Below are 20,394 nucleotides of genomic sequence, written 5' to 3'. Positions count from 1 at the left end.
GGAAAGGAGGATTTAAAACCATTTGTATTGTTGAATTCTGCGTGTCCAGAAACCTGGGATGGGCGCTAGTACCATCAATGCTGATTATACAAGTGTAACTGGTCTGAATATACTGAGGTTAGAGTTCTGCAAAAACAGAAAAAAGAACATAGCTGCAGCTATTGCTGGATTTTGCAGATCTAAAAGGTTTGGAGAATAGTCTTGATAACAATGAAAAATGTATCACGCTCAATTTTACTGCAGAAATCTGCGACCACTTGGATTTCTTTCTTTCTTTCTTTGTTTATTTGCATAGATAGTTGCAGTGCTGTATCATCTGTGTTTGCCAAATACACCATCCTAATTTTGGTATCTGCAGCTGAAAAGCTCTGAAAAATAACTGGCTGTTATCATTGCTTGTTTTTCTCAATCTTTTTTTTTCCTTGTTGGGAACAATTGCTCTTCTACCTGGAAATACACAACTCTAGGGGGTGAACAGGACTGAATAAGCCCATTTGTTGAAACTTCTTAGGAATCTCTTTGGATATTTCAGCATTTTCTTCTTACCCTGCACCCATGCATCAGAAAATGGCTAAATGCACTGTATTCCATTTTGACGTTTACTGATCGTCTCAAGCAAACAAGGCCATTCTTTATGTTTCTGAGGGTTTTGTGTGTGTGTGTTGTTGTTTGGGTTTTTTTTTTTTTTTTTTTTTTTTTTTTTTTAAAGAAAGCTAGCTAGCATTTTTTCCTCCTGTAGTTTCACTCACTACAAAGTTTCTGGAGGACACTTGTGAAACCACTCTGCAGTTGGTATCCACTCAAAAATTGCATTAGTGAAGGATGAGACCATAATTATTCTTGTGTGTTAAGTCATCAGTGTTAACAACAATTAACAAATCAACAAAATGAGTATGTAAGATGATTCACTTTAAAATAGCTTTCAGTGGAGAAGTACAGTTCTTACAATTCTCATTTGTGTTCCATCTCTTTATGATATTCTCAGCATCTTAATAATTTGAAAGGGCACTTTTTTCTCAGAGTAAGCTACAGTTAATCTTCCTGGAGTGCTTGTTAAGTGGATACTGCCTCAGCTGTTGGCTGCTTGAAACCTGGCACTGATCCTAACAAAGCACCAAAGGCATGCACCAGTGGCCAGGTAATGCAGACACTGTAGTGCCTTATTTCTTCTTTGAATTTAAATTCCTTTCCTGGACAGCTGCTCAGTCTTTGAGCTTTGTTCTCTTTTGCTTTAGAAGACCTTCGCTCTAATGAGAATGACTTACAGTTTCAATATCCATGAACAGGATTTTTAGAGGAGAGGCATCTCTAAAACCTATTTTTAGGGGTAAAAAAATTGACGTCATTAGCTTGCTTTCAGATATGAAAAGAGTAGAACACATTTTTCACTTCACTTTCCTATATCCACAAGTCCTTGAAAAATAAGACCAGAGACACATGCAGTAGCCCTTAGAATCAAACAAAGGACTAACTCCAGCATTAATAAAAGTCATTGGAAATGCCAAATACATAACATATTTTAAAATGTGGTTCTTAATTGATCATTTTCTAAAGCAGCACTTAGATACATTATTTCTGTAAAATAAATCTAAGTTTGAGGTGGCATGCTTCCTTTGCCTTGCCTAGGTAAGGGGCAAGAGGACAGGAGGATTTTTTTACTGCAAGGTGTGAATGCCAGAACAGAACCATGATTTCAGGACAGCTGAATGTCAACTGCATGATCAAACTGGTGATCACAATCCATGTCCAAGTGAACAAGCATATCTTCACAAAACCATCTCAGAGGAACCTAACAGACACTGGCCAGTTTTATCAGAATCGAGGGATTGTGGCTTTAATCCAGCAGAACACTTAAGTACATCAGAAACTTTGAGTATATAATAGTTTCACTGGAATCAATCAGACTGTGCACGTACTCAAGTGCTCTGCTGGATCGGTGCCTGCAGAAATGGTGACAGAGCTCTGCTCCTTCTATTGTGAATAGGGTTTCTCCATGGTCTGACCCTGAAGTAAACTGATCAAAATGTATTGGGAAGGATGTGTTGCTTTTGCTACGCCTTGTCTGCAGATAAATTGGCTTAATACTTCTGTGCTTGCCATTTTCTTGCCATTGAATTCACTGTGGGAGGCAGGGTGGTATATATAATTGAGCAAGCATACCTGGTTAAAAATTCTTATTTTTCAAATATTTTAGAAGCGAGTCGTAAATTGTGAGGATCGTAGGGGATGGCACGTTGATTTGATTCATAATTTGCAGACACCAGACTTTTTAAGATGTAAGTGGGAGACGACAGAGACAGGTTGTGCTTCTTGGGATTGTTCATGGCTTCTGCTAGCACCTTGCTTTCACTGCAACAACAGCACGCTCTGAAAGCTATAGGAGAGGGATGAGCAAAGGGAGTCAGGCCTCTGAGATAATACACCCAATCATCATAATCCAGAGTGAAATAAAGGAGAAGTAAAAATAATTCGTAGCACGTCAAGCACCAGAAAACAGGAGCAGCAGTGAGTCAAGCAAAAGCTATGTGGAGGTTGCATTAAAATCTCGAGTGATCGTGTCATAGCTGTAGGAATGCAGCAGTGGAGGTATGGGGAATTGAAATTTGTTACTGCCTATAAAAGACTATTGCAGACAAATACTGCGTGTCTGTGTGTGAAAGGGAAGGAAAGAAGGAAAAAAGAAAAGGGACTAAAAAGAACAGGAAGTTTCTACTCTGATTTTTGCCAAAGTGAGTCAGGGAAAAGATCATTTTCAGTGGAGTTACTCTGGAATAAGAGGGCAGAATCTAGCTCTGAGAGGTCTGTAATGGAATCAAATTGATACAGTTGGCAGAGAAGAACTACATTTGAGCAGAAAAACTAATGTGCAGAACTTTTGCTTTTGAAGCACAACAAAGAGCCACAATGGCCAAGCAGGACAATGGGAAGAAAAATCACCCCAAGTGGCAGCAGGTGAGGGATGGCTTTAGATTTGACATCTGCAGAATGGTAATAGTAATTATGTTTTGTTCTTACTGTTAGGGGAAAAAAAATTCAGGTAGGGTGACATAAAACCTAAGAATCAGGAGTGGGGCAGACTGTGTAATTTAGAGCTATTTCAAAAGGATGCTAAATGGAAAGATGGAAAATAATAGCAGGAGCTAAATTTTCCTCCTGCAAATGACAGCAGTTTCAGTCAGAGCCCTTTAAGTGCTTCTGGCAGCAAAAATATAAAAGAAATTGTTTTTTAAAAAAAGAGCTTCCAAACAACAATTGTATGTGTTGATAACATAGGGATTTCTTGCCAATTTATTCTGCATGGCTACTTCTCACTAATTGCAATGCTGATGGCATTCCTACCTGTGTCTCAAAAAAGTAATCCCAGTAAAAACATATCACTGCTATATTTAGCAGCCTGAAAGCCTGAAAGCAAGGCATACGTCATGTGAAATAAATATAATCAGAAAAAAAGTTATCTAAAGTAGTTAATTCAGTGATTCTTTGCTAGATAGAGCATTGTTGGCTTGAACAAATTAAGGACAAATTAAACAAACCAAAGATAGAGATTGTAAAAGAAAAAAAACCAAAAGATTCAGAGATAGATTTTTAAAAAATACTGATTAGATTCTTTGGAACAAAATTCATTTTCAGCTTGGATAGCATCCATCTAAAGATTTTTTTCCCCTACAAATTAATAGCATAAAAGTCCCAGTCTGTGATAAGTCTTATTCAGAGCTATTTTGTGTTTGCTAAATGGAATGTGACAGGGATCTGAAACACTGCAATACTACAGAAAATAATTAGTTGAGAAGTAACTTGATAATTTTACCACTGTGAAGAATGAATGGAAATCAACCTTCACTTTAATTATGTGCAAAGGAGAAGTATAATTACCTGCACAAGATACTAATCAGAGAAAATGATAATACATTCCTCTCTTATCTAGTAGATAGCAAACTAGCTGGCTTCATCTGTTCACCTCTGGTGTATCAGAGGTAGCAAATCGGTTACTGCCAAGCTATCTACATGCTAAGGTTACTTGAATGGTTTTATTCAGTCCTTGAGATAAATGCTTATGAAGAAATTCTGAAAAATAAAATTACAACTGCTATTTGAATATTTAAACATTAAATGAGGAAGTCAAAATCACTTCTTGCAGCTTTAGAATATCAACAGACTGTGACAGTGAAGGTGCCCAGAGGTAAGAGATGGTCAAGCAAAGAAGTGTTACTTCAAAAGCAATGTTTATGGCAGCAGACATCAAAAAGGCCTTTCCTAGATCTTAAAAGCCCATATTTAAATCAAATATAGAGAAATTAGTGTTCCTTTATCCTCCTTGTCACAGGCGTGGGAGGCCTAACAGGCAAGTTTGGTTCTGTTGCACAGACGAAGGCAGACAGGATTTAAGGGGATTTTTTCCAAGTTTCATCCCTGATATATTCCATGTAAATGAGCAAAAGCTTCTGAGGTTTTAATGCAAAGCCTGGTAATTCCTTGTGTGCGATGTTGCAGTGCGGTCGCAGCCATGGAAATGGCTCTTCCAACCAAGGCCTGAGCAAAGGCTCTGCGCTAAGCTCGCTTGTGAGTGTTGTAATGTTTGGCTAAGGAAGCTGTACAGCAGCTGAAGGCATCCTTGTGCCTGTCTCCATTGAAACAGTAGAGAACAAATCAATAAAGTGAATCAGGAGATCATATAGTTATATTATGGTGGTAGCCAGAGAACAGCACAAGGTCAGGAAATATTACAGGCTGCTATTGGGGCATTCCCTGTGTAATTAATCTTCTGAAATCAGATGTATAGAAATCTGCTAAATGCAACAGAGCTTTGGGTGTGAGAAAAATACTTGCATGGTAATCATCTAAACAGTCTGTAACATACTGAAATTGTGCTCAGTTTATATGTAAGTCTTTAATCCTAAGCAAGGTCGTTTCCACAGCCGGTGTTTGTTTGATGGTTGAGAGGTTTTGTTCATGTGTTTATGACATTCTTGGGGTCACCAGAAATTTAGTGGTAATGTCAAAGAAGTCTGGGTTTGGAGAAGAAATAATGACATTGTTACTATTTCCTCCTTGTAGTTGTGTTGGTTTATTTGTAGCAGTAAAGCTGTATCCCGTTCCAATTCTGACTGTCATGATGACTTCACGCCAGCTCGAGCAGGAGGAGAAAAACATTAAATGCATCCCTTGCGTCATCTCAGGCTTGGCAGAGTTGCATAGAGGTGTCTTTGTTTCAGTGCACATTTCTACAGCAGGACAGTCTGTATTGTAACCTGAGTTTGTCAGCTCTGTTTAAGAATAAGGGGAAGTTCTTTTAGCCAAGTTGCCTTTCAGACTCAGGAGATTCTGGAACTCAATGAGTGCTGGCAGAGCTGTTTGTGAATGTGGAGTAAAGGCAGCTGAGGCTGATGTTACAGACAAGGTTAGCCCAGGCATGCAGATAAGAGATAACTGATATTGAAGAAGTAGTTTAAATTGTGCTCTAGCCTACCAGGGTAACAATTTCAAGATATCTTATAGTGAGTGATACATCTACATATTTTTTGTAAGAAAAGTAAATATAGCTTGAAATTAGTACTGTCTCTACAGTGCAGCATTGCACTATTGCATGGCCACATGTGGAATGAATGCAAAATGAGGGTGAACCACAGCACAAGTTACTTACCAATCCTCTCTTCCCCACCTTCACTGTTTGAAAACTGTAATCATCACCTTTCCTAGAATGTGTTGCTTTCTGAGCTGAGAAAAAGGTTTTTTACTCTTACTCTTTGACATACATGACAAGCTACTGATGCACAGCGGCGAGCGAGGACCAACTGAAATATCTTTGACAGTAAACCTTTTTCTCTCCCTTGTTCCACCTCACTTAAAGTTTATGTACCTATAACTTATTTTAGCCATCTCCAGTGCTGATTTTTGAGGCAGAGACTATGTGTAGAGTGATTAGCACAGCAGGGTACTTGTGCTCTCTGTATTTCTAGCCACTACCATTAAAAACATTAAATTCCTGAAGAATGGACACCAAGCCTTCAAGATCTCTGCCTTTTCCATTGCAGTTGCTGATGCCAGCTGCTTCTCTTGAAACCACTGTTCTGTGTTTTCATTATTACTTATGTTTTTGTTGTTCATCTAATTCAGAAAGGAGATTTTTTGCAGATTTTTCCCCATACAATACTTATGAGCATCCTAACATTGTATTTCCTTTTCATTTCTTTAAAGAAACATCGTCCAGCAGGTCTGATCCTCTCATTGCTGGATGTAGGACTCCCCCCTTTAGACAGGTTTTGTGTAAAAAATTTCTACTGCTTTGCCAGCACTTCTCTATGCCTCTGTGAAAACAGTACCAGATATTGTGCATTGCGTATTGGTCCTCTCACTAAAGAGTCAAGGAAAATAATCAATTTAATTTCTTTTTTATTGCCCGTGTAATTAGTTATATGTCATAAAAGATCAGATCGCATCTGGAGTTAATTCCCTGTTCCTCAACTTAACTTTTCTCATCAACGTGCTTTTAATCCTACATAGCCTTTACATTTCCTCACTTGCTGTTTCCAATAACATTTCTTTGCATGTGAACTTCTCTTCTGAATCTTCTCCAAGTTACCTTAGTTGCAATTAGAAATTGCTATACTGTGTACATGTTAAGGAGAGCAGATCTGTAGACTGTGGATCTTGTCTTCTGACAGTTTTGTGCTTCACATTAGTAGTGCCAGAGATGATAAGCTTGTACAGGATGTATGAACACTATATTACCTTTTTATTTATTTAAATATTTGGCACCCTTTCTTCTTATAGCACTGTCCATAGTATGCCATTGGCCAGTTTGATCTCAGGGTCTAGGAAAATTTGGGAATGTTTTTCTGAGCTACTGATAATCCTTCGGTTCTGTACTGAGTTCTGCACTCTCAAAACCTGAAGGGTTAAAAAAAAAAAAAAAGTGGAAGGAAGCAGGAAAGACAAGTGCCATCCAGAGCAGAATGAAGGTGGGTGTATGTCTTTCTGAGCTATGTTTGTCATTGAAAATAAAACCTTGGTTTTACTTGATGAGGAATAAATGGGGTTGATAGCAGCGAGAGATGAAATAAGAAAGGAGAAAGAATCAAGGAGACATAGAAAAAAACAGAAGTGAATAACACTTCTGGAGAACACAAGTGGATAAGTATGAGATGTAAATTTTAGCAAGGAAGATCTGATAGACAAAAAGAAAGCATTTCTTCTGGTGACAGCGGTTAAATTCTGAAGGACGTGGATTTTCCCTCAGTGTAAATCTTCAAAAGCAATTCAGAGAATGACCTCTTAGGAATGTTTGGATGTGCCTGTTCCTGATTTAGGCAGCAGTGTGGATTTCCCTGGATCTGCTTCAATTGAGTAAGCTGGGAGGTAAATGTAAGGCAAAACCAGGATGAACAACAAACAAAGTGGAAGGAGAATGAATTGCTGAGTGGAAGCAGTGGCATGTCCAGCAACCAGTGAGAGCACAGTAGGACAAGAATGCAGTGTCAGTTTAGAGTCCCAGCTTTAGAACTCAATAGGAGTATCACTGAAAGGTCGTGGTGCTTCACTGAGCTGTCTTTCCTTGTGTCTTTCTTATGGTTACTAACAGCAAACTTTGTGCGAACTGCACAGTTTTCTGCTTGCCTTTCATTTGGTAAAATCTGTCGCATCATGTGTTCTTATCAGCACTGCTGTGAGTTTATGTAACTGCTTTCAACTTGCCATTCATAGGAACAAGTTTTATAGCATCCTTTCATTACCCAGTTGTATTGAATACATCTCAGCTTCCTTTCTCTTTTGTGCTCCTCTGCCAAGCAAAGATTTCTTTCAGACCTGCTTCTTACCATCTTCTATGTTAGCAGAGCTAACATGTTGCTGCCTTTGCGAAGAGTCTTTCATGTGAGTGATACAGTAGAGACATATATGTACATGCCCCTATTCCTTGTATAGCTCCTTATTGCATTAAGAGGTAAACAGGCAATCAACCCATTTCCATGCACAACTGGTGGTACTGATTAAACTAAGGAGCTTACATTCAGATTTTTGAATATATACAAATTTAACACTGGAAATTTTACTTTTGATGTTATTTTGTGTCACTGGCTTTAGGGAAAAAATAAAAACAAAATTCAAACTGTTTTCCAGATTAGATAAACAAACCCTTGGGCTCTTGCAGTAAACCTTGAAGACAGCAGTAAGCTATAGAAATAATATTACATAGTGGCTCTGTGTACAGCTTCTCATTTCAGTGAGTCACAGATGATGGTGGGACTTCTTATCAGCACACTTATCTGCTGTGAATACAAATGTATTAAGATGAGTTACTGTGTAATTACAATTGCTTCAGACAGATTTATTATAAAGTTCCCAGATTGTTACCCCTAAAAAAGTCTGTCTTATTTCATGATAATTATGCAAACTGGTGTCATTTTTGTGCTCAAGTTCTTAAATGATAATAAAGGAGGCACTCTGCCAGTGTAAATAAACAGTAGAAATTAGTTACTTGCAGAGAAAGAGAAGATGGGAAATGTGATTTAAGCCTACGAAATGCTCACCTGCAGAATGTGCAGGTGAACATTTTAGAGAATAAGCTTCAGATGCAGAAAAATGTCACAGATGGACACAAATGCACACTGTACAAATAAAAGAAGCTGCCAATGTAGTTCAGACTGGAGGACATCACACCTAGTATGGTGCCCTTACGTTATGAAGTTTAAGTACTCTTTGCTTGTTTTTGTTGTTACTGTTTTCTGTGTTCTGCCTGGGAGAGAATGAGGGTTGTATTCTGTTCACACATCATTTTGTGTGAACCCAATTTATTGGCATGTTCCTTTTACCTTAACAGAACCTGGATGAAAGCTTTCATGACAGGAAGGGCCATGTTTTTAAATGAGTGCCTGGCTCCATGTAATTCAGCATCAGTTTGTCAAGAGAAATAATCAGCCCAAAATTTTACCAGAAATTTAGACTGAATCTCTGGATTTTGGAACAGATCTGACAGTTCCTCCCCCACCGTTTTGCATTTTCACATTCTTGTACTACCAACTTCAGCATAGCTCAGATGTGCTGAACTACAATTCTAAAGTCTGTCCTGAGTTTGAACAGCCTGGCCAGATGCAGGCAATAGTGGCAATCTTATACAAAGCCTGGACTCAAAGGATTTTCCACCCAAATTTGTAATGTTTAGAAATTGGAAAATAATTGAGAGGAGGTGCTGGGAAGGAGGCTGTTGTTTTTGTGTATCTTTGCTCACGCACAAGCTCCCTTCCAGACCTTGGAGCTTTGCCAATTACTGTTCAAATCTATATTCATGTCCTTTTGTAAAAGTTAACATCTGGTGCTTTTCCAATGACTTTGAGAATAACAATAGCTTTCAAAACCTTATCACTTTTCAAAATAATGTAAACAACCTAAGAATTCATTGAAAATACAAAGGACACAACACAGCAAAAAGATGTGAGAACACTGACAGAATAGGTGTTTAAAAAAAAAAAAAAAAACTCAGTGAATCATCCATTACCATCTGCTGGGTCAGGTTAAGATGAAGACATTGAGATGAGTAGAAGTGTAGGGGAGATTATCTGCCACATCTTCAAGGAAGGCATGCTTGTCTCTGAGTATCTGCACTCCTAGTGAAAGCCTGAGAAACAACATTATGACTTTTCCACCCAAGGTTGGTGTGATTAGGATTGTTCAATATCAACAATTCCTATTTCTCTGTATTTCAGTTTTTTAATAGCTCCCTGTTAAGTTCCCACGTTGTCACAAGGCAATTGTGTCCTGAAAGAAGGGTTGTATAGATTTGTTGCTCACTTGCTTGGGTAGAAGTCTACAGTAGTTTTGTTTACTTGTGCTGTGGAGTGTAAATTCCTTGGTGTTGGGCTTCTTTTCTTCTCGTTTTTTGGAGCAAGTGATTCAAGTCTAAATATTAATTTTGACATTGCTTCAAATTTTGTCTCAGAGCATATGGATAGAGGTCCCTGCAAGTCTTCGGGTTCAGTTCACAATGGATTAACTCCACTGGACAGGAGCACTCATTTGTGCGAGACAGTGGATGCTGTTACTTAGGTCACCAGTTAACGTAACCTGTTGTCAGAGAGCATGCAAGCACGTTTTAAAAATCAAAAGCATTTTCTTCCTAAGAAAACGACACTATTCATTATTCAGGAATTCCATAAATATTTGATTCTTGGCTAAGAAAGTGGATAAGGGTTTCATTGCAATAGTGTTTTTTTATCTTTTGGTTCAAGAGCAATGTATTTTTTGAAACACATTTGCTAATATGTATATCATATACAGCCTACCTGCTTTGAAGAAGTAACAAAGCCAAGCATGTCTTGCTATGTACTTATGTCACCTGCAGGATTTTGCACAATTCTTTCCCCCCTAATAGCTAATCCCAAATCTTCTTTGCTGCCTTTTAGACAAGTCACAGAGTATTTTATTTCTGTGATAAGAGTAAGTTATTTGAAAATAATGTTATTAATAGGAGTGAGATTCTTGACAGTGGGACTAGATGATCTTAGTTGTCTTTTCCAATCTTAATGACTCTAGGATTCTGCGATTCTTTCTTATATTCTCCTATACATGAGTCTCAAACTCTTAAATTTCTCTGTAAATTGTTGAAGATTTGTTTAAATTATTATATCTAAAATTAATATATATCTATTCGGAAGTAAAAAATGGTCAGATAAGACACTATTTTGTTAACATTGGAATTTTATTTTTTTTTCTGCCCATCTGTGCATACAATTAAATATCTCCTGGCAGTTCCCAGCAGGGTTAACTGTCCTCTAAGTCAGGCTTTGGGTACTCATGCAGTGCTGACTGTGTGCCTGTGTTTCTCCCAAATAACACAGTGTGCTTGAAAGGAGGCTGCGCTCATTGTGCTCAGCAGAGTGTTTTGACAGAGGGAGTTCCCACCATGTATAAAACTTCAAATTGTATTTCAAATTAAACTAAGCCTTCTGTTGGTGGCAAGGAGACCACAGTGCTGAAAAGAGACATCATTTGTGACAAAAAGCATTAGAGACATCCCATGTCAGGCAGTGTAAAACAGTTTTCCTTGTGCTTTAATTGAGTGCATTCTCAAACAGCTGAACCTCAGAGGAAAGTGCAGTGATTCCCACTTTTCCACAAACCGTTGAGTTGCTTTAAACTTCACTTAAAATCTAAGCTGGGAGTTGTTCTGAGAATCACAATTCAAAATGTTTTTCTCAGCTGAAATAGGAAAGACAAAACAGTTATCTCTGACAGCGGTCGGAATGAATAACAACAGTCAAAATGGTTTTAGTTACTTTTGCAGCTGTATCTTTTATTGTGATTTAAAATACTAATTTAAAGAAGTTGAAGAAGGTTGACCACTTTCTTTCCCTCACTCCGTGGTTTGTAAGATCTAAAATCCCCTTTTCCATTGTGTGCACATGCATTTTTTTTAGCTTGAGCGATCACCTGGCATCCAAAGATCAATGCAGAGTGCTGCACAACCATGTCATTACATATAGCATTCCAACAAGCAGATGCTAGCAAAAGGAGTTCTTCGACCAGTTTTTGAAGCAGTTGTCAAATTGTGGCTTAAACATCAGAAGAATATTCTGCAGATTTACATAACCTCTACAAAGCTTGAAAAATTAATTTATGGTGAGCATCACTCAGCACTCATTTCCAGGAAGAAAAAAAGCCTCTTTGAATGTCCTTTTCAGTTGAGCTCATGTTTGTAAAATTGTAAAGATAATAACAAAGCAGATTAAAATTAACAGCAACTGCATATGTGGAAGTGCTGCTTCGGATGAATACATTATGGAAGTCACAGTGAATTAGAAGCACATGAAATGTTCAGCCCAGGATAGGGGTGGGATATTATGGTGACATCCTTGAAGCTAGAAGCTAGAAAGGAAAACTGCTGCTAAACAGGATACTGCTAATCTCTGCAGATAAGCGTATCCTCTATTTATGGTTTTGGGATGCAGACATCAAGGTTTCATTCGGAGAATTGTTTTCTGCCTGTTTTCTTTACCCCCCAACCTCTTCTGTTTTCAGTATGTGTCAATTCAGTGCCAAAAAAAAAAAAGAAGTCTAATTTGTGAACTTCAAAGTTGAGTGTTAAATTCAAAGTGGTGATGAACAGGAGAGGCTGCTCTGATATAGATTGGCACTGTGCTTCCAGTGGTTTTTACGCCTGGTAAGGAGTAACGTTTCAGGTTTGGTTTTTTTTTTTCATGGTGAAAAACACTTCATGAGCTCCAAACAAAAGTGGTGAAATTACCGTGGGGCCTCCTGAACTGGTCCGGTGTTTTGTTTCTAGCACTTGGAATCTGAAGTCTTGGGAAAACTGATCTTTAGATTTGTAAGTTTTAAGGCCTGAAAGGATTATTTAAATTACTTAAATAAAATCATTCAGTCTGACTTCTTAAATAGCTCCAATAATTCTTAGTTACTGCGTGAGCCCGGTAAAGCATGCAAAATGTATAATTTTATTTCCAAAAGACATCAAGACCAGATCAAGAAGACACAGACGGTAGCTTTGTGTTTTAGGTACAAACCGGGAGGAATCAATCTCCCTCTGTGTTTGGATTTCACATCTCCCTCATTTTCTCCCTGAAAACGCAATGAAGTTCACTTTGAATGTTCTGCATTTGCCTCTTTACCTCCAGTGCAAGACAATAAAATCAGAATTTCTTTCCATTGCAGTAACAGAAACATTTTGATGTGCTTAGAACTCTGAAAGGTCAGGGATAAAAGGACTCGCTTTGTATTTAATCCAGGATAGCGAACGTTAGAAAACTTCATATTACCCGAGTGCTTTCGTGCATTTTTAAACACTTCAGTAAATGTGTTCTTGATTGGATGTAAACTTTTACCTACAGTGTGTGCTACCCAAGAGAATATTAAAGTAAGAAATTACTTTTAAAAGTTAGAGGACTATAAGTGATTTCACATATATTCCAGTCTTTTGGGTCTTGATTTTTCTGGCTCGTATTAATTTTATTCCATATTTACAGCTTAAGTGAGAAGAAAATTAAATTGAAGTGGTCCATAACCATATATAAATAATTACCATTTATGAATATTACCATGTGGATTATACAGAGGATGATGAATCAAGAGAGAGAAAAATTCTCCCAAAACATGCCTGTGTATTTAACTCCCAGTGGTGTGTCTGAGGGCTTGGAAGCATAGGCAGGTTTTAGCAGCCTGGTGGCACAGCCCATAGCAGGTAGCCCTCCGTATTCACTCCTATTAGTGCCAAGGCAGTCTGAGTGTTGCTCAGAGCTTCACATTTCTGCTACACACTTTTTAGGCATTTGCTGAATTGATCCTTAATTAATACAGTGAAAAATCTTACTTCCATCTACAGATAAAGACATAGAAAGTGGTAAAGCTGACAGAAGACTAAAGGAAGTTTGAGCGTTGTGACCGTTCTCTAAAGAAGTGTCTGCATTTGTACCTGTGCTCATCCAAAATGTATTCTGTTAATTGCATTCATCTGTGATAGTTACTTAGTTTGAAAATTTCAATGATGAAAGGATTTTTTAAAGGTTTCTAGAAGTTGGGTAACGTTTGAACTTTTCATTTGAAAAACTCTAAACATAGATAGTTCTTTATACAGTAAGTTCAGCATTTGGAATGCTATCTCAAATACTTCCATCAGTCAAGAAAGTCTTCTGTTCACATCCTGATTGAGCTCAGCCTTGCTGAGTTTGCAAACTCTGATGAGATCAGGCACAGGACAAAATGGACTGTACTACACCTTAATTTTCCAAGCAGAGCATAGCACTGAGTCCAGATGTCAGAAACTGAAGATTCTTGTCTATCTCTCAGGAACAGACTGTTTATTTCTTGTCTATTGGGATTTTACGGGCCTAGTTGTATACCTAGGACTGCAAGCAGGGTATTAAGCCCCTGACCACTGGACCACCTCTTGCATCAGCTAAAAAACACAAAGGAGAAAGAGCTGAGCACAGAGCATGCGAAGAGGAGAGGGGAAGGGATGAAGGGACAGTCTGCCCTCTACATTTAAATGCGCTTGTATGGCCACTCATACTCTAAAAGCAGGATGGCATATGATGGAGGAGGCTTCTATGGAAAGACTGCTCTTAGAGGTTTGTACCTGTACAGTTTTTACCTGCACCTGTGATCAGATGGCTTGGTGAAATGGATGTCTTATACAGTTGGAAAAAATATCCCTCAAAGACTGCCAATCCTAAAATGTATTTAATTAAGCAAAGGCCAGCAAAGTTTGAAAATAGATGTATAAATATTCATGGAATTACATACAAATAAATATTACAAAAGCTCATCTGATTAAGACAAGAGCTGTGACAATTCTTGTGAATTTTTAATATTAAAAATAAACATTACATTAATGAGTCTTCATTATATCATTAAACATTTTACTTTGTTTTCTTCAGAGAATTTTATTTTTTCTTGACATACTTTTTTAAGTATCTAATGGGCTCTTATGACATTTGTAAATGAGGCAAAACATGAGAAATATAAGAGTTAATTCTTTATATTCATCACTAATTCAGGCTAATTCATCATAGGGGAAATAATAGGGAAGTAATCTTTTCCTTTTCTTAATTTACATATAAATAGGTCTAAATCTCAAAATTGGGATACAGATTTTAAATACTCCAGAGTCCAAGCTGACTTAATGTGGGGTTTCACTTTAATTTATTGTAGCATAACAAGGACTTTGATTTGTCTCTTTAAAAAAAAATTACAGACAAATCAGAGATTGCTCTATTTCCAGTAACTTATACAGAACCAGCAGATATAGTCTGCTTGAACCCAGTTCCTTTGTGCCTTGGAGACTAAGCTTCAACAGCCTTTACTGCCAGGTTTTGTCCCGCTTACAATGCAACATCCATGTTAGACTGTAATCCTTCAGTTCCTTCAATAGTCGCTGAAGGGAAGAGCTGCTCTGGTGTGGAGTTCAGTTTGGGAATTGGCTGCTGGTGGTTCTTAGCATCAGTGCTCAGCAGGGGGGATGGCTTGAGGTGGAATGAACTGCAAACGTCAATTTAGGTAGGGACAGCGAGTGTCAAGAAAGGGTTCAGAATTCAGAGGTGCTGTCCTCAAACACCATAGCCCAACTTTTCACTTCTGCCTTTGCTGCATTGGATACAGTATATTATTGTGATATTGCAGTTAATAAGCTTGTTTGCAGGTACACTGGAGTTGTGATTGTTAGCTCTTGAGCGTTAATGTAAGCAATAACGTGATGAATTCAGGAGTGATTGTGATGATGTGTTTATATAGCGTGTCTAGACCAAATGGAACTCAGCATGCTTTTAGCTTCTCTTGCCCAGCTGCACAGGAATGAGAAGACCTGGTCCTGCCTTGCACAGTGGTTTGGACTATGCACTTCTCAACAGGTGATATGAAATAGACAGTAGACAGGCAGAGTGACCCTTGTTTTGCTGAAATTGATCTTTTTCCTTCTCCTGTCTGTCTGAGTTAAAGCAAGGCACCTTCTACTAGCAAGAATTATCCCAACATAACTGAGGCATTTCAAAGAACTTCTTTCTCTGCTATACCTTCTTCCCACGTGGCTGCTAGCCCAGAAATATTCCAGTCAGAGACAGTCCTCCCTGTCTGCCCTTCTCAATCCCCAGCAAATGTTCTTGATGAGGCTGCTGTCCTTTGTGCTTCTGAAAGGAGTGTGACTTGGGGTAGCAGTGTTGCCATTCTTTATGCAGTTAGTAATGTGAAGTTCATATTGCTGGTGGTGTTTCCATGTATAATATTCATCCAAACTGACACTAAGAATAATACCTGTATTGGGCAGTCCAATACAGGTAGAGAGAATCTGATCCAAGGCAGATTCTTTAACATCTCTGTTTAGGTAATATCCATCTTTCATTTGTTTTCCCTATGCCGTGTCTGCTATATGGAAATTTACACTACAGTGCTTTCATTAGTGTGGTTCTATCAGTGTACCCTCCAGTAATTTACTGGATTAAGCAATGTCTTTGAAAACCTAGGTTTGCCCCAGTGCACAGCAGCCGTGTTACTGATTCGCACTGTGCATCCGCAGCGATGGAGTTAGAGCGGGTCACATTTTACACACACAGAGCCTCAGCTTTGTGAGTTTGTCTCAAATCTAATACTTTGTTAAGGCCTCTTCTGGCATCAGATTTATGCACCCAACTAAGCAAAGAAAATACTGATGCTCTCTGTGCATGGAATAACAAACTCATTTCCTCACAAACATTTGAATTTCTGTCAAACGTTTTAGCACATTTACTTTTTGCCTTGCCCTCCCTCTTTGTGCATTTTTTAAGCAAATTAACTTAGAAGAAAAAAGTAGTTTATAGATCAAAAGGAAATGCTGAATTATACACTTTCTTATTCTCTCTCTCCCAAGACTGGTAAATGTCTCTTCTCAAATAGAAACTTGAATGCTGCCACATTTTTCACACTTCTCCACTGATCCAGTTCCAATGTGATTATCTCACACTGCTCATGCAGGAATGCAATTTTCCAAGAAAAGCAAGGACCAGAAATCTCCCTACTCCACACAAAAAATGAGCTGCTTTAAGAAACTGGCTGACCAGTCCTACCCATTGATTTGCGTTGGCTGTACCTTCACCTGCCTTTTCTTCATTGTTCACCTTGTCTGGAAAAAGCTGAGCACCTCTGCTCATCATTGATCTTTCTGTGATGTATCAAAAAGTCTGGCTGGAGCTGTATGCATTGGAACAATCTAAAATTGGGACAAAAGAAGAAGAATCCCTCTGGTCATTGCATTGCTTTCAGATCAATTTCTGTAGGGCTTCCAGTAAAACAAGCCAAACAAAAATCATATCAGGCTATTGAGTTGCAAAGTTATTAGATTCTCAAGATTTCTCCTTCATTAAATTCTTTTCATAAAATATTTCCATATAGCATCATGCATGTGATAAAGACTTGAAAAGTAGGAGCCTTGCTGTTCTTTTGTTATCCTTCTCAAACCTTTTCTATCCTGACATCATCCTCCGTCTAGCCTAGCTGTTCAGAACTTGAGCCCCCAAGACGACATTACACAGAAAGTGAATAAATCCTAAATTCAGGCTTACCATCTAACATTGCTGTGAGTTGGGGGTGAGAAGAGCAAGGAGTGGGATAAAGACTCATAGCTTGTCTTCCTTCTGCATTGTTATTTTTTGTTTCATTTCCATACCTCCTGGAGTTAAAAGAAGTGACTTGCACTGTTTTAGATAATATTAAATAATAATGTTATTTATAGTGTTTCTATTACCCCAGTTCCTCAATTTTTCCAGATCTTGATCTATCTTATACTTTGAGGAGGATGTTTGGCTTCTTAGAACATTGACTTTACTACCTGCAGAGTGATGCTGAAATAGTTCCTTGGCTCAAACAAAACATACCAATGTTTGTGGAGTTTTTAAGAGCCTCCTAAGTGAGGACAATAGGTTGTTTTGTCTAAGCATCATGGAACATGATTTCCTGATTTGTTACTGCTGTAAGACATACCCATGACCCTAAAGAAGCTATTAGATTTTGGATAGTTTACATCCCAAATAACATCAGCGCCTGAGCCCTAGAAGCTGCTATTTAAAAATGAAAGAGAAAGAAACATAGTAAGGAAAAAGAAGAAAAAAAAAAAGTAATGATAAGCGTTTTATTTGGAAAGAAATCAAAGGTCAGAAGAGGGCAAGAACGGAATACATTCACAGATTTTGTTATGCTGGCCTTAATGTAACTTCTGAAGCATATTTGAAATAATTGGGTTTGCTGGAAACCTTCCAAAAGATTTCAAGGGGCCAACAGACGAATTGGCTATGCTCTATCTAAACTTTAGTTAGAGTCTTAATTCTTAGATGTATAAAAGCCTTCTAAAATAAAAAAGAAGGAAAAGATTTTCTTAGAACTCTTCACTCGGACTTATTAAAATAACACTCCTCTGTAGAGATGAGTTAATCATGATTGCCAGAGTAAAGATTCTGTTAAACATAAAAGCTGTCACAGCCCTTGTAGCAAACTGTAGCTTAGAGAGAAAAAAGACTGAGATGACGCTGTTAGAGAAAAGGTTGTTCAAATTGTACAGACACCCTTCATAATTCGTGCTAATGGTAAACAAACATGCAGCAGAATGAGAAAACGATCTGCAAAAGGCAAAAGAGTTTCTAACGTGCCATTCTCTCAGCACAAATGTGCTCAAAAAGGGAATCTGTGCCTTATCTAAAGGAGTGCCACAGATGTTAAAAGGTAGAAAAAAAAACAGATTTATTGCAGTTAGCTGGGCTGGTATTGTGATTACTCTGTCTTATCTTTGAGCAGCTTCTTCTACAGCAATGTCTTCTTCAAGATCAAATGCCACCAAAAAGCATTGCTGCTGGGGTGAGATCAGTCTGCCGATTGTTCATTTCTACAAAGTACAACAGCATGAAGACAGAAGTGACTTGACATCTAATTTACTCACACGAATAGCCATGCATTTACTGACTGGCAATTTCCCTTAGGCAATAGCAGCTGGCTTGCTAGCTCCAGACTTTCTGGTTTTGCTCCACTCATCCTGAAATCAGTCACCTGTAGTTCCCCATAGCAGATCTCCCTTTGAGCTAGCTGGTGCATCGTTGGTTATCTTTTAATGGGCAGGTATTAAGTCATTACTGTGATTTCTTGATAGCTCCAAGAACTCATAGTACCTTTAACATCTCTTCAGATATCTTTCTAGAGAAGCCAAGGAGTCTGAAGAAACATTAGGTCAAGAAAAGTCTCTGACTAACAGATCAAGCTTTGTCAAATATTAGGGAAAATGTTATCATGAAGAGGAATTGCAATGAGCCAACTGGAACTAGATTCCACATGTTACGAGAAGGTAAGATATATCAGAATGTATCTGAGGGATGATCAGAGAGAGCACAGCTATCTTACAGTGTTAATATTTTCAGTTAATTTTATATTCAGGTTTGAGGAGTGCTGCACTTCTTGCAAAAAGAGTTGGATAAGAGCGGTTTTTAAAAATGACAAAAGAAAGGTGAAAAGACAAATTGCACTAATCCAAGATTGAAGAGCCCTTCTTGTGATCTTTCAGGATGGAGTCCCAGGGAGAAGATCAGCTTGTGACTGAGATCTGAAACAGGGTTTTCTCGAGTGTCTGCTTGAAGAGGCAGAACATAACCCTTAAGAAAGTAATGAGAATATGTTGGGCAAAGGGATTTGCATCACACAGGCTGAAATTTCTGTAGAGCATACAGTGCTTTAGGTGTTTATTTGAGGTGAGCGTGGTAGTGAATTCAGAACACTGCAGCAGTGAGCTAAGAGTAGTGCTTTGACAAGTGCACTAAGCCTCCTGGCGCTGGCACAGATTACCCTGCTATGAGAACGGCCCACAGGAGACCATCTATCAAGACTTATGCTGGCAGAGTCATGTAGTCTGTGTGAAGACATGAGGAAAAAATAGGTGCAACTTGTGGAAAAGGCCACTTGCTATCATTTAGTAAACAGCAAATGTAGAAATGAGCATGAATAGGTAAGCTGTTTTATTTGCTGCTCGTTGCATGAGCATTTTCCTGGCAGCTAAGCCCACTGTTGCTTACAGTGTTGCATGGTTTGGGTCACCATGTTTGTCTCTTTTTGTCCACCCTAGGAACATGAGTGTTTGTGACAATGCTTTGACCCTCATGTTGTCACACTGCATTTGTACTGCATGCACACTATTGTGCATTAAAGTCTGGAACAGGACAGTGTATTATCAGAGGTAGGAAGCATTTAACCAAGAGAAGAAATGATTGCTAGATCTTGATTTGATGCTTATATCATAACATGCAAGACTATTTGGTGACTAGAAGCAGAGAATTTCTCAAGGTATGAACACAACTGTGCTGCAATTCACAACTCCTCATTATTAAAAGAGAAATAAAATAATCAAAAACAGTTTTCTGTAGCTAGTGAAAAGGTTTTCTTCATGTCTGTTCTGTCTTTCAAGATATACAGTTTTTCCTCCCACTACTGGGCCATAAGGTTTTCAGACCCACTGTGATAATTACCACTTCTCTGATTGCCTTCACTAAATGTTATTCTTCTATCATTTTAACAATGGAAGATGGAGGAGTATGGTAAAATACGTGTGTGTATGTGCACTCCTATGTATATGTGTGGAGAGTTTTATTAGACATTGCTGTCACATCCCTAATGTGACACTTTAGCCCCAAACCTGCTGGGTGCCTTCAACTCCCACAACTTGATTTTTCAGAGGTGGTGACTCCCTGCAGGTCTGATTGATTTCAGTGGAATTGTGGCTGCTCAGCGCCTTTCTAAAGGTTGCTGTCTTCAGTGAAGGTGCTCAGCACCTTGCAACATCAAGCTTCCCCCAGCACATATAGCAGGGCTTAGTAACTCCAAAGCTGCCAACAACATTTTAAGTGTTTTCATCAGTCCCAGATTACACAAAGAAATGTGTTCATTCCTCAC

The sequence above is a fragment of the Lagopus leucura genome, unplaced genomic scaffold (assembly GCF_019238085.1).
Source record: "Lagopus leucura isolate 7727_CA_CO unplaced genomic scaffold, USGS_WTPT01 Super-Scaffold_100016, whole genome shotgun sequence".
Taxonomy (NCBI): Eukaryota; Metazoa; Chordata; class Aves; order Galliformes; family Phasianidae; genus Lagopus; species Lagopus leucura.
This window is presented reverse-complemented; position numbering follows the sequence as displayed.